The sequence below is a fragment of the Macrosteles quadrilineatus genome, unplaced genomic scaffold, assembly GCF_028750875.1.
Source record: "Macrosteles quadrilineatus isolate MER2022 unplaced genomic scaffold, UCM_ALF_1.0 Scaffold_14__1_contigs__length_3811126, whole genome shotgun sequence".
Classification (NCBI taxonomy): domain Eukaryota; kingdom Metazoa; phylum Arthropoda; class Insecta; order Hemiptera; family Cicadellidae; genus Macrosteles; species Macrosteles quadrilineatus.
In genome coordinates, this window is record NW_026542607.1 from 769,529 (window position 1) to 784,011 (window position 14,483).

Genomic DNA, 14,483 nt, shown 5'->3' on the forward strand with positions numbered 1-14,483 from the left:
AGTTGGCCAGTCCCTTCATATAACTTTCTTCACTCCCTTACCTCTTACCCATCTTGCTTCTCACCCTCTCCCATACTTCCTGTCACAAACTGGCCTCTAGAGTTTTGGGCTTGTCCTGATTTTCAACCTTTCTTACCATATTAAATGTTCCAAACTCCCTTCCCTCTGAGGCTTTGAGGATCAATACTTTTAATGCGGCCACTGGCAGTCTCAAGCCTGCAAAATGAGCTTAGCTCTTGAACGCAGAGAGAAAGTAGTAATTAGAATGACAGTGTTATTTGAACAAAGTGATAGAGTTATCTGTGAATACTGTTACATCAAGTAACACAAGCAAAATGTCTCATATGCAACCTAATTCCTCCTTTACATTAATGTTATAACTCGCTACAATGCAGTGAAAATGCGTGGAATGTTCTTAAGTCATGGTGAACTTTTGAAAGCTGCACAGTACCATCATTTTCCTCTCTATGTTTCAGTTTCAAATCATTTTAAGCGTGATGGTTTTATGACATTATACCTGTATAGCCCAAACCCCTAACATCAACTGAAACAATACTCAATGAGGCACTTGAAGGAATAACATCTTATTTTCAAATCTTCAGCCACCTACTTCAATTAATTATCTTTCTCAGGGAGAATGTCGTTTGAAGTCTCATGACTCCTGTTCAAATTTCAAGGAGAGGGTTTGGAAAGTTTTCTATGTACCTTACTTCTTTGTGGTAGGCGTTACCAATCAATTCATTCCAATAGAACATAGTTGGAAGAGCCATTCTTAAAAGGCCTTGTTCAAATTCGTTTTCCTCCCTTGTTTTTGTTACTATGAAATTGTATGCAACATAACAGACACCCCAGTTTCAATCAGTTGCCATTCAACGTATGTTAGTTATGTCATAGACTAACCAACACAAGGGAGTACTGTATGTGTTTCTATTGTTATGGCTATTCGATTGAAATCAATATTAGATTAGAATTCATTCCTACTACTGGAACGTCAGTTATTAATAATAATATACTGTTACCTTCTAACGTTCCAAAATGGTGTGGTCATACGACGCGTTTCGTCAACACAGTGACATCATCAGGTGATCCGCTATCGCTTCGTCTTGAACATTAACACAAAACACATATCACGAACACGAACACATAATTTTTACATATACGCCCAGAATTAATCATGTGCGTACGCGAGTTGTGGCCACAGCGACGACAATACCGATCGGTCCTTATATGTAAAAATTATGTGTTCGTGTTCGTGATATGTGTTTTGTGTTAATGTTCAAGACGAAGCGATAGCGGATCACCTGATGATGTCACTGTGTTGACGAAACGCGTCGTATGACCACACCATTTTGGAACGTTAGAAGGTAACAGTATATTATTATCAATATTAGAAATCAGCACACTTTCTCAGGTTGTCAGCAATCTACAAACAATCCACTTTCGTTTTAATTTTAGGCTGCAGCTTTAACATGAGAACGGGTACACTGCCTTCAATAATTATTAAAGGTTCCAATACTAATAGCACTTCACTATGTTTTAATTAAATTTAAAATAGCTTACGTATCTTTATTTAAAAGCGTATCATAAAATAAACCTTGATAAACTTAAAGTGGGTCGGATACGAATCAGCACTCCCATGTCAGCAACAACTTGGGGGAACTTTACTTGGGAACTTGTCAAAAGTTTGAGTCCTAACTACCTCAAGGAGTCTCTGAGATTAGCGTATTGTAGATGGTCAAAGTTTTAATGTTATTGTTGCTTGACAATGTAGAGCAATGTTTGCATGTAAGTATTCGAAATCAAATTGTGAAAACATTGAAATGTTTTAAACGGTGGTGTTTACGATAAGTAATGTTTGGGACATGTATCAAGATTTAGATGTGCTCAATATAGCATTATACATAATTTCCTTCAAAAATATAACCTATACTTGTTATGGAGGAGTGAGTGTAAAACTAGTAGAAATTAGTTAATAGACACTTAATCCATTCCAACAAGATGCCTGGTGAAAACTCAGAAAGGGAGTACGTTGTAAGTCAAGTAAATAGACGTAGAGACTTTTTAAGAAGAAACAGGTCCAAATCACTAACTCACCTTAAGATTTCTCAAACCCAATTCAACTTATTGAAGTAAAGGATTTGTCAGACGAAATGGATATTTCCTGTTTCACAATTCCAACGCCAAAGGCAAGGGTTTCAATGGAAAATCGAACATCTATTCTAAGACGCAACTAATGTTCTCATTTGCAATATCCAACATCTCAGATCATCTCAAGGACTGTCTATAACCAAGAGATGATTGTGGTGGGATCGTTAGATTTAATGTTATAGTCGGGTGTATAGTCAATACACTTGCACAGTTGGGGATCCACAGATAAACCATTTGATGTTGCTATTATAGTTAAAGATTCATACAACACAAGTAACTATAAGACTAGAGTGTACCTAATAACCTATTAACTTAACAGATTTCGTAAAGTTTAATTTTTGACGTAAAAATATTCATATTTTAACACACAAACGCACGTCCAACTCCCATATAACATTGATATTTACAAGTTTTAAATCTCATATTTTAAATAAATATCGGCTATAATCCAATTTCTAACCGCTTTCATCGCAAATTTTAATCCCTACGAGGGTTCCACAGACTGGATTTATTCGTTTACGCTTTAGTTTGTAATTGCAAATAACTAATCAAGCCACTCTTTACGTGGTTTCTAGATTAATTAAATTTACAAAATATAGTTTGGATTCATTTAGAGTAGGTTTAATTATTAGGAGCATTTAAAGCCTCAACTCCAATTTACTGTAACTAGCTGTTTGCCCACTCTTCGCTCAGGTAAACGTTTCATTACCAAAATAAATCATAAAATAAACTCATCGCCTATGCTAACCCTAACTAGTAAGTTTAGAGAGAAAATGCAAAAAATAAATAACTCTTAAAATCACACCTACATTCTTATAAAATACCGACTATTTCAGTATTAACGTTAGCTGCCGCTTTTGAAAATGGTGGCGATAAAAAAAATGAAATCAATATTTTTAACGTGTTTTATATAAAATAAAAGATACTGACTACCACGGTCGGCTGAGATAAAATACTAAATACTTTGAGAAATACCACAGTCAATAGTCACCCTTGATTACAATGGTCATTTTCGAATCCCCCTTGAAATTATTTTATCTGTAATCACAAGTTATTGCAAACTTCGATAAGAAGTCAACCTTGGTAACAAGTCTCATTCCCTTTGAGAATCTTGTTATCAAGGTTCTGCTTTAGAAGTTTGATCGCCCTGCAACATCATAATGCAATGAAAATTGCAAGTAATCAATCATTCGACAATCGACAAGACAGGTAATTTCCGAGTATCACAGATTTTGACCAGTTCAATTACTGTGTCTAGTATATCACAGTGTTCTAGTCATCACAAACATAGTAGCTTAGCCTACTATCAGATACAGACCCCTCAAGCAGGGCAATACCTCTATAATATCCGTTCCATTACTGTATCACTGTCTGTGGTTGCCTTTAGTGACTCTACGTGTGTGAGGTTTGTCGAGTTCAGGACCAATTCCAATTATTTTTGTGTCATAGGAATGGAGTTTAATTTTAAAACAAATAAATGGTTTTCCGCCAATTTAATTAAATTATAAAAGGTTTCCAACAGATATAAACAAAGGAAATGGACGATTGGAAAGTATTTTCTGGGGATTAACATAATTCCTCCTTCACCTTTTATCGATATCGTTTTTTGTTTTTTTTATTGGAAGATTTACCAATTCGTATATGGGTTATTATTTAGAAACATGGATACCATTTCCCTAAAATGGCAAATAACTTTTAGGTAAAATTATTTAAATTATGGAAAATACTAGGTGAAACTTGGTCCCAAAGAGTTACACTCATAAAAATGTTGTATAGAGGACATTTTTTTAGAACTTTTGAGTTTTCTTACGCAAGGGGAGAGACCATTTCTTATGTAGGCTAACCATAAATAACTCCAATTATGAATGTAAAACATCCAAGATCAAAAAGCCACGTCATTAAACATATTTAGTAAAACCTCACTAACTCGACTATTCTTGGACTCGGAGATTGTTACGAGGTTGGGGGTTGAAAAATTATCCAGAGCATTGAAACTTGGAATGGGTTTTAATAAATAAATTCATATTAGATACATTTTTACATCTAAATTACATGAGTGTTTTCACATATTGAATAAACAATGTTCATAGAAATGTATATTCAATTTTGAATTTAAATTAGAACTAAATGTTCTTAAAAATTGTTTTGTTTTACATACGCCCTGTCAGCTTTTGGGTGTCGAGTTAGTAAGGTTCAACGTGTCCTATGTTAACACAATTTTATTTTTTGTTTGAAGAAATTACTCTAATGAACTAAAAATCCTTATTAGGCAGTTTGTCAACATTAAATATGTGTTTGCTTATAGATAAATTCACGGTTTATTCCAGTTATTTATGTATCAAATAAAATAAAACTCTAAGGGCATATTTAGTTGTTTTTTTTCATAAAGTGTACTAAAATAAAAATTGATTTTGCTAATGCCAGAGGAAAATAATGTTTTTCTTAGAATTACGTTAAGCATATTTTATATTAATAGTTCAAAATCTATATTCAAAATCTTAGGCTGGCCAACTCACAGCAAACAAGTTAAGTACAACACACAACAATTCTCAAGTAATTCATTTAATAATAATTCTGTAAAATACAAAATCTTATTCAAAACAGTATACTTGCCAGAAAAAGACCCGCATTTACGTGTATACAAATTCACCACTTTTAACCCTCAACTTGGCCTAGGAATAGTTCAAATAAATCATCAATGATCAACAACCTTCAACAAAGGAATGTCCAACAGATGTGACTTGTAATGAAATTTGTTTAGCAGGATATAGACAAAATAATGCAGAACAGACAATGGTACATAATTGTACACAAGTATAAGGTTGTATCGCTTTTCTAACGTTTTAGTCCTGAATATATAAAAAATAAATATTCGAAAAAACTGTAATTAGTCATTTAATATAGGAAATGTGTACATTAAGAAATATTTCATGGATCTACGTTATATGGCAAATTGGGTTGTAGTCTGCAAAAATCTCAAAATAATGAAGATTAATTAAATCTGCTGATGAAGTAGGTAATCAGCTTCTTTTCTTGGGCCCGCCGGACTTTCAAAGGCTTCCAAATTAAAACTTGGCGGTTCTGGTAAGTTTAATGAAGCGGTAATGAAGTGGTTTTGCGTTTAAAATATTCTTAAGTTATTTTATTAATTTCTCTGTTTAAAAAATAGGTTTGATTTGTGACATGTACATTAATTAACTCTTTATAAAATATTGGTAACTATGGAAGACATGTATATAAAACAATAATGATTACAAAGATAACAATACTTTAGTCGTGAAAAGTAGGCCATTTAAAAAAACTCATGTAAATACCATAAATGTTTATATATTCTTAGACATATAAGTTTATTAGTATACAATAAGCCGATAGCTTAAATCACTTTTAGATTTATATTATACCCCACGATTACTAGAAAAGACCCGGTATAGATCATAAACATAAACAAATGACGATTTTGGCCCGAAAGTAAACATTATTTAAAACAGTTTAAATGGAACTGTCTAAGCCAATTCCTCCTATGTTAATGCTATTAGTATAGGATTCGGGCCAAAACGTCATTTGTTTATGTTTATTATCCATACCGGGGTTTTCTAGTATTCGTGTTATGCCCCATGCAAAAGGTGCGAACTTTTAATAGGGTTTAAAACTTGATTCAAGGTAAAAAATTAATGCAATACCTTTTACTTTTTAAGATCTAGATCTACACCATAAAGAGTGAAGAGTGGTTTACCAAAATATTTTAAAAAGTATTTGTATTGGTTGGCTATTTTTTCTGCGTTATATTTGTGTACTTGGTTTACGAATATGTTTATTTTTCGAGACGAGTTGTGTACTTAAACATATTGTAGTTTACCTTTTACATTGAATATTTCAATAGATTCAACGAAAAATACACACTTTTGTTAATAATTCCAACCTTTCCCAATCTTCGAAATCATTATCGAAACGTTATCGAAATTTCCTCAAGAAAGCTTTTTTTCTAATTGGCCCTTAAAATTTGTCCAATCGCTTGAGGTAATATTGTGTAGGCTTATACATACTAATATATTTCATAAAAAATCTGAATTATGACGTGAATTATTATCAAACAAAATCGTATGGCTCCTAAAATTCTAGCACAAATCTACCGCTAATAATTTCAGAAAAAGGTCAGTTAAAGGAAAGGTTGGCACAAACACATTTATTTTGAATGACATAGAAATACCCCCGTCGCAGCAAACCTGCATACTAAGCGAATTTCCATTTACCCGGCTTGATTTCTACTAAAATATTCCCTATAAATTTTCAGATTTATTTCCTATTTAAATAACATTAATTTTAGTGAGTAGTTAGGTTTGCTGCTATGGGGAAGATGTTGAGATGTGTTTTTTCAATTGAAATATTGATAGCTTAGTATGAAATAAACCAAATTGCCAAATTTGATTAAAATATATCCATAAACAAGCAAACTAGAACAGTTCTCCATAAGAATAACATGGGGATTTTAAATTTACAATTTTTTAAATTTTCTCCGTAGTCAATGTACATTCAAAAACACTTCAATATACTAAATTATTTGTTTTTTTAAGCTCTTCAAAATGGTCTCGAGAGAAATTTAGAAATTTTAAGTTTTTAGAGTCAAAAATTAGAAAAACCCATTTTTACCCCATAAAACCCCCCATAAACCCCTGATCCCATGGCCCGATTATGCTGGTTCGCGAACTCGTTCGAATAAATGTAGGTTTATACGTTTGTACCAAATTTCATCAAAATCGGATCAATTTTGCTCGAGTTATCGCGCTAACGGACACATATATCTATATGATATATATATATGAATTTAAACGGATGGTGTTTTTGGCCTCTGGGGACCTCAAAACGAAAAAGTAAATCGGTCCCGGGTCTAGGTCTTACCATGAGACCTACGGTAATAGCTTATTCCCTATATGGGAAATTCGCTAAAATGAACCAATGAATTAATTATAAGTTAATAAGTACTATGTTTAGTAATATATTTGTACATTTTAAGCTATTATGTCCACGTTACTATTTTACTTTTTTTTCTATTACAAGTAAAATTAAATTGTTGTTTTCATATCATTTTATTAAACCTTATTTAATTGGCCAAGTCGAATGACATGTGTGCTACAAGTCACTACAAAGTGTGTGCTTAGTTACGCCGTTAATAGTTACTCATTACAAGTTACAGAGTAACACATCGCCACCAAACAGCTGTGTTTGAATCAGCTGTTTAACACACAGAGTAAGGTAATTATGTTTGTGAGACGTCGATGTAAATTAAGTCAACTGAGACGTCTTTGAGCGCTTACACTGTCAAATAGTGTTTGTTGGTTTACACTACGGCTTGCTATTGACTGTGAAAGACTTTTAATCTTAATGTAAAACGCGGTTACTGTATAGATTAAACTATTTTAAATAGATTTATAGCCTTTTTTCAATTATAAAATGCATTTACGCACATTAGCCTATATTAGCTGATGTATTGATTAACTGTTTTAGCAACGATTGTTTTCTTTAGAATCGTAAAAATCATTATTAAAAATGATGAAATGGTGGTTATTCGTACAAATGTAATGATATATTCAATATTCAGTTACATTCTAAATACTATTTTACTTAATTTATTGTTAAGTACTACCTACTATTTTATTACCCAACCATTACCAAACATAAATTTGGTCCCTAGTATTCCTGGATTAGCTTAACTATATAAGGATTAATAATAACCTAAAGATATTGACCAATAATTTCGTTACAATTGCTTCAAATTACCTAGATACTGTACTTTTAACTTTTTAAAACGATATTGTCCGAGGGCTTTTGTATTAACAGTAATATGGCTGGGTAGTATTCCACAGCCTTCCTAACACATTTGAAACGATGTTGGGAACACAGTGACGCTATTATGTGCCAGGTCGTTTGTGTAGTGTTTGGATGAATTCCAATTGCATACATAAAATGTGCTATTTAATTTCACATCAGCTGTAACGTGTTATTTAAAGGGTTGTTGAGACACTTCCATCACGTCTAGTAAAAACTAAATGGTAAGGAACAAATCAAGTGGTTTTTACCAAGTGTGATAGAAAATACCCGTAATATATTATCAACACTAACACACTATTACTTAAATGAACCAAAGCATGTACAATGTATATGATGCACAGTATCACAAAACACAGCACTGCACACAAACACAGTACTGTAGTAATGTTACCATACAAACTATTAGCAGCCCGGTTCTTAAAGTTTTATTTTTCTATGACAATAGATATAAGAGATATATCAATATACTTTCTTCAGAATTAAAATTACTAGGTCTTAAGTTTACCGAGATCAGGGATTCTGATTAACTAATTAACTAAAAATAGTTTTAAGTTAATTTTGTTCACGTATTATTCATATTTTAATAATCAATTTGCTTGTTGCATTTTTCATATTTTCAAAAATCTCAGAAACAATTAAACAGTCCATATTGATTATTGACAACAAAATACAATACATGAATTTAAGAGGGTTCAGATGTTTGACATAGTAGGCCCCAATGTTTGAAATAAAAAAGTAATTTAATTCCTCGATCTTTTCACTATACCTAATTTAAGTTTCGCCATGTACGATAAAGCATTTAGTTGAGATGATACAAAATTTTTACGGAATAAATAGATGAGCAAAATAAATTTAAAAAATTACCTTTCACAGATCATGTATTTATTAAGTGAAAACATAAAATAAACACTTTTTGTAACTCAAGTATGGAAACAGAGGAATGTATGTACATAATGCAGTTTATTCCAACGTTCCACCATAAATCTTGCCCAGGATGTTTCTGTAGATCCAATATGTCCTGATAAAATATGAGCTTGCGAGTTTGTACACGAGTTTGCACACTTCTATATATTGATACAATAAAATAATACCTTATTCAACCACAGTTGTTTGTAACACGACTAGTTTCGTTCCTTAAACTTCGTCAGGTCATTAGTATGCAACCTCATCATCAACGTATTAATACATTGTGTTATGTCAGAAGACTCTCTAAATGAATGTGTATTATGTCAGAAGACTCTCTAAATGAATATGTATTATGTCAGAAGACTCTCTAAATGAATTTCACAGTCACAATAATTACAACTTGTCATGTTGAAAAATAATAAAAATGGAATACAAATTATAAACTGATTAAAACTGTACTGTCTGGCCAGCACTGTCTTATCACTGCCACTGATTAAATAAAACTAGTGGTCGTCCTGTGGTCGAAACTCGACCAAAAATAATTAATGTACAGACTTCTCTATTTTCTCCCCACACTGTAAATAAAACATGTGATTGGGATTTCTTCCATTTGTTTTGATTTTCTGTTTATATTTTGTTGTTATTTCGTCACCATCATGGCAACCCAGTTGGTCCATGTTAATTTTTTGAAGTTTTCAAATTCGTTTTTTGTGCTTATTTTTTAGCCTATTTTAATTTATAAAGGGATTCTGCACATCTACAGGCAAATATCTTTCTAGCAGTATGCGTAGATTTCTCCTGCGATGCACACGAGCTGAGAAAAAAGGTTTTAAAGAAACATGCTTGCCTATTAATATATAGATAGATAGATTGACTGAATCATTATGATGTTTCTTCTTCTCTCCAATGCCACCTGTATTTCAGTTTGTTTTGTTTTTCTTATTTTATACTTCTTTGATTTGTAACTTTGTCAATATATGTATCAAATATAATATTTTACTGTAAAGAGGTCTGATCATTTCAAATGTTACATGGGTCGAGGTTTTTGGCTTTGTAGATGGCGAATTTAAAATGATCACCAAAAAAGGAATTTTTGGTTGAGGCGTTTTTTTATTTTATCATTTTTTGTTTATATAGTTTAAATTCATGGAAAACCAGTAAGGGAAATGTATTATATTCGTCCACATATTGTTTAGATCGATAACATTTTGATGTTTCTCGTCTGTTTAGTGGAATAAATTCTCCAATGTTGTACTTTTTACTGATAAGAACATTATCAATATATATGTGTATATATGTATAAATCAGCTGTAACATGATTTTAAAGCCAATTTTAGATTTGTGTTGAATATATACCCAAAGAAACCTCTCTATCTCTACTAATATAAAGTAAACAAGTGGTTTAGGCTTAGCAATACTTATTAACAACTGCTTAAACAGGTGTAGATTCTCTAGACAAGCAGTATAAAGTCAAAAGCATCATAGCAAAAATGCTGATACTAAAGTTCGCAAATGTTTCCCCTTTATGCTATCTTTATGGAAGAGGTCCAACAATCGTCCGAACACTTCCGGTCTAGGGATTTCCGTTTCCCCAAAGGAAAGGGAAACTTTGCTAATATCGGATCGTAGACTATTTTTGCGAGAGCTATTGGGCGTTTACTATTCTTTTACAAACAACACAATCCAGCAGGGTTTTTAAGATAAAGTTTTAACTTATATTGATAGGTATGGTATACAGGTTGAGTTTTAATTGTCCCTCCCCCAACTTTTTTCTACATTTTTTCACATATCAATCCCAGACCACTTCCAAACATTGTTGGGTAGTAAGTACTTCATTTTGACAAGGTGTTCATTTCCGGCCGCCATCTTGGATCCGCCATATTGGATGCACATTTTTTTTCAAAAGTAAAGGTGGGGTTGTGACACATTATTTCGAACTAGATTTTTACCCTGATTACAATGCCGCAAACTGTTTCTTAAAAATCTTGATTCATTCTAAAGTTATGAGGGCTTTTAAAACTTTATTTTTAACCCATTTTAACATTGTGCATTTACAAACTAAGACCATAATCTCAAAATAGTGCTAGATAAAGATAAGTATACACAACCAGTAATTTTCGACCTATTTTCACTTGGTTATGACTGATGTATCTTTTTCGGCCGCCATCTTGGATCCGCCATTTTTAAATGTGATAAATTATTTTAAATATGAAGGGGGTGTTGTGACCCATCATTTCTAACTACTTTTTTAATCTGAACTTAATTCCATCATCCGTTTTTCATTTTCATTTTTTTATTTTTAAATTTTGACATTTTTTACAAAAAAATTGCAATATTTCATAAATAAAACTTGATAACAAAAAACGGATTGCGGCATTGAGTTTAACTTAAAAAATTACTTCGATATGATGGGTCACAACACCCCCTTCATATTTAAAATAGTTTATCACATTTCAAAATGGCGGATCCAAGATGGTGGCCGAAAAAAATACATCAGTCATAACCAAGTGAAAATAGGTTGACAATTACTGGTAGTGTATACTTATCTTTATCTGGCACTATTTTGAGATTATGGTCTTAGTTTGTAAATGCGCAATGTTAAAATGGTCTAAAAATAAAGTTTTAAAAAGCCCTCATAACTTTAGAGTGAATCAAGATTTGTAAAAACAGTTTGTGGCATTGTAATCAGGGTAAAAATATAGTTCGAAATAATGGGTCACAACCCCACCTTTACATTTGAAAAAAAAAATTAGTATCCAATATGGCGGATCCAAGATGGCGGCCGGAAATGACCACCTTGTCAAAATGAAGTACTTACTACCCAACAATGTTTAGAAGTGGTCTGGGATTGATATTTGAAAAAATGTAGAAAAAAGTTTGGGGGGGGACAATTAAAACTCACCCTGTATATTTAACAAATAATAAAATGTAATAAAATCGTCTGATGCAAACAAATCGGTCTGCCTAGGTTGAACAAATAGTTCTGGGCAGGATTTGTTGTCTTTTGGCCTAAAACCTAAATCCTTAAACCTAAAGTCCTCAAATCCAGAGTGGCATTTGTTACGGTTTGTTGTAACGGATGTTGACCGATGAGATTTAAGGCCTTGCCACCTCCAAAGCTTTACTGTGTTAAGAAAGTCACTACAAGTTTGAAACAAGGTTTATTTAATGGATAGTAGACCTATGACACTTTTAACCTCATTTATATTTCGTGATCATATTATTTAAAAGTTAAACAAATGAAAGTTTTTCATGTCAAACATGTTCACTAACTTGTAAAATAAAAAAAACTGAATAAAATCACGGATTACTTTTACAATAATTAATTGCCAGTGGGATGTATGTTCAGCATTAATTTGAGCTTATTAACAGTACAAAATTTAAATAGAAATATAGAATCTCTAAGTGTTGTGATAATCTAAACTGACGATTGAAATACAAATAAAAAACTATTAAAATCTCTTTTGATAAATTTTACTTCTTACAGCGTCCACAATTTCTTAACTCACATCAGCTATAGGAACGCTATTGTAAATATTAATTTATAAGACCCTGCAATTATTATTAGTATTATTTAAGCCATTTTGTAAATATGTGAGTATATTTGTATGAATTGTATAATGTGAGGCATGTTTTATAATAATGTTAAAACTTAGCAACTAGTTTTGTTAATTTTGGCTAAATAAATTGTTTGATTTGATATTATAAAACTCAAATATTATGTCTAGGGTTGTTTTTACAAACCGAACACACTTTTGACAACCATACGAAAATTTAAATTTCAACCTTTTTTGTTACCAATGATATACGAGTGGGTGTATTTGGAAATAAGTAGCACTTTAATTTTTTTATGTACATTATCTATGTTTGTTGTCTGATAAAGATTTAGATTTGAACAAGGACAATGGTTGCTGTCCAACCAATAAATAACCAATAAACACCCCTTTAATACTAGACTGCGTGCGCGCTATGTTAGATACAGAAACATATTAAAATCTACACTAAAAAAGGCAAAATATGATTTTTACACAAATAAAATCAATGACGCTCAAGGAGATCCAAAGAAATTTTGGAATATAGTGAACGAAGTAGCGGGCCGCGCAGATCCCAAATGCAAATTTCCAGTCGGCGCATTTGGCGCACACAGCGACACTGTGTCCCCTCCATCTGTGATAAATTTAACAAATACTTTGCTTCCGTCGGATCCTAGCTAGGCTTTGCAGCCTGTTGGTCCTGTCGAAATAGAGGATGCTGATTTTGCTGTGAACTCCCAGTTCTCACTGGAACCAATTACCCATCAAGATTTACTAGACGTGGTCACCAAAATCAGAGGAAACTCGGCACCTGGGTATGATGGCATTTCCTCTAAACTGATAAAGCATAATCTAGACGTCTTACACCAACCCTTGTTTCACATTGTAAATTTAAGTATATCAACTAATACTTTTCCAAATCCTTACAAAATCGCCAAAGTAATCCCGATCTATAAATCGGGCCCAAAGAATGTGATATCAAATTTCAGACCTATTTCTTTACTTAGTGCGGTATCCAAGATAATTTAAAAATGTGTCAAGCAACAGTTGTATAGATATCTCGAGGAAAATAATATCATTGACAACGCACAGTTTGGGTTCAGAGCTAACGTAAGCACTACCCATGCCTTATTTAATATCTCAAAACATATTTATGAAAAAATTGATGATAAAAAACGTGTGCTTGTAACCTTTTTAGACTTGGCCAAAGCATTCGATTCTATTGATAGGCATAAATTAATCACAAAACTGCAGTTGATAGGCGTTGACAACCCATCACTTGACTGGTTCCGCAGCTATTTGACTGGTCGATCACAGTTCGTTACTATCAATGGCGAAAATAGTGATATCACTAACATTGACTATGGTGTCGTCCAAGGAAGTAACCTAGGTCCTCTTCTCTTTTTAATATATATCAATAACATTACAGTACTAAATTAAGAGTCAATGGTAAATTGTTTCTTTTTGCTGACGACACAGCGGTAGTGTCCTCGGGTAATACGTGGGACGATGTCTACCATCAAGCTGCATCTGACTTACTTAAAATAAAAAATTGGCTGGATCATAACACATTGGCATTAAATGTATCAAAAACCAAGTGCATGCCAGTTTTCTTATCTCGAACTCGTGACCCTAGCCCTAGAAAACTCTATCTTCACTCATGTGGCGATCTGTGGTCTAATACCTGCGGATGTGACACAGTCGATCGTGTGGACCAATACAAGTACCTTGGGGTGATCATTGATCAAAGGATGACATGGTCTCCTCATATTATCTATGTAAAGCAAAGATTGAGGAAATTGGTCTACGCCTTTTATCAACTAAGCCGTGTGTTAACGGTTGATCACTGCAGATACGTTTACTATGCATACGTGCAGTCTGTGCTGCAGTACGGCATACTGGCGTGGGGCGGTGTATCTGCTGCCACATTGGCTCCTCTTCACGTTACCCAGAAAACCTTAATCAAAATTATTCTTAAAAGGCCGAAACATTATTCAACGAATTTACTTTTTTCCGAATTCCCAGTTTTAAATATTAGACAATTGTTTATCAAAACACTATTACTTTTCA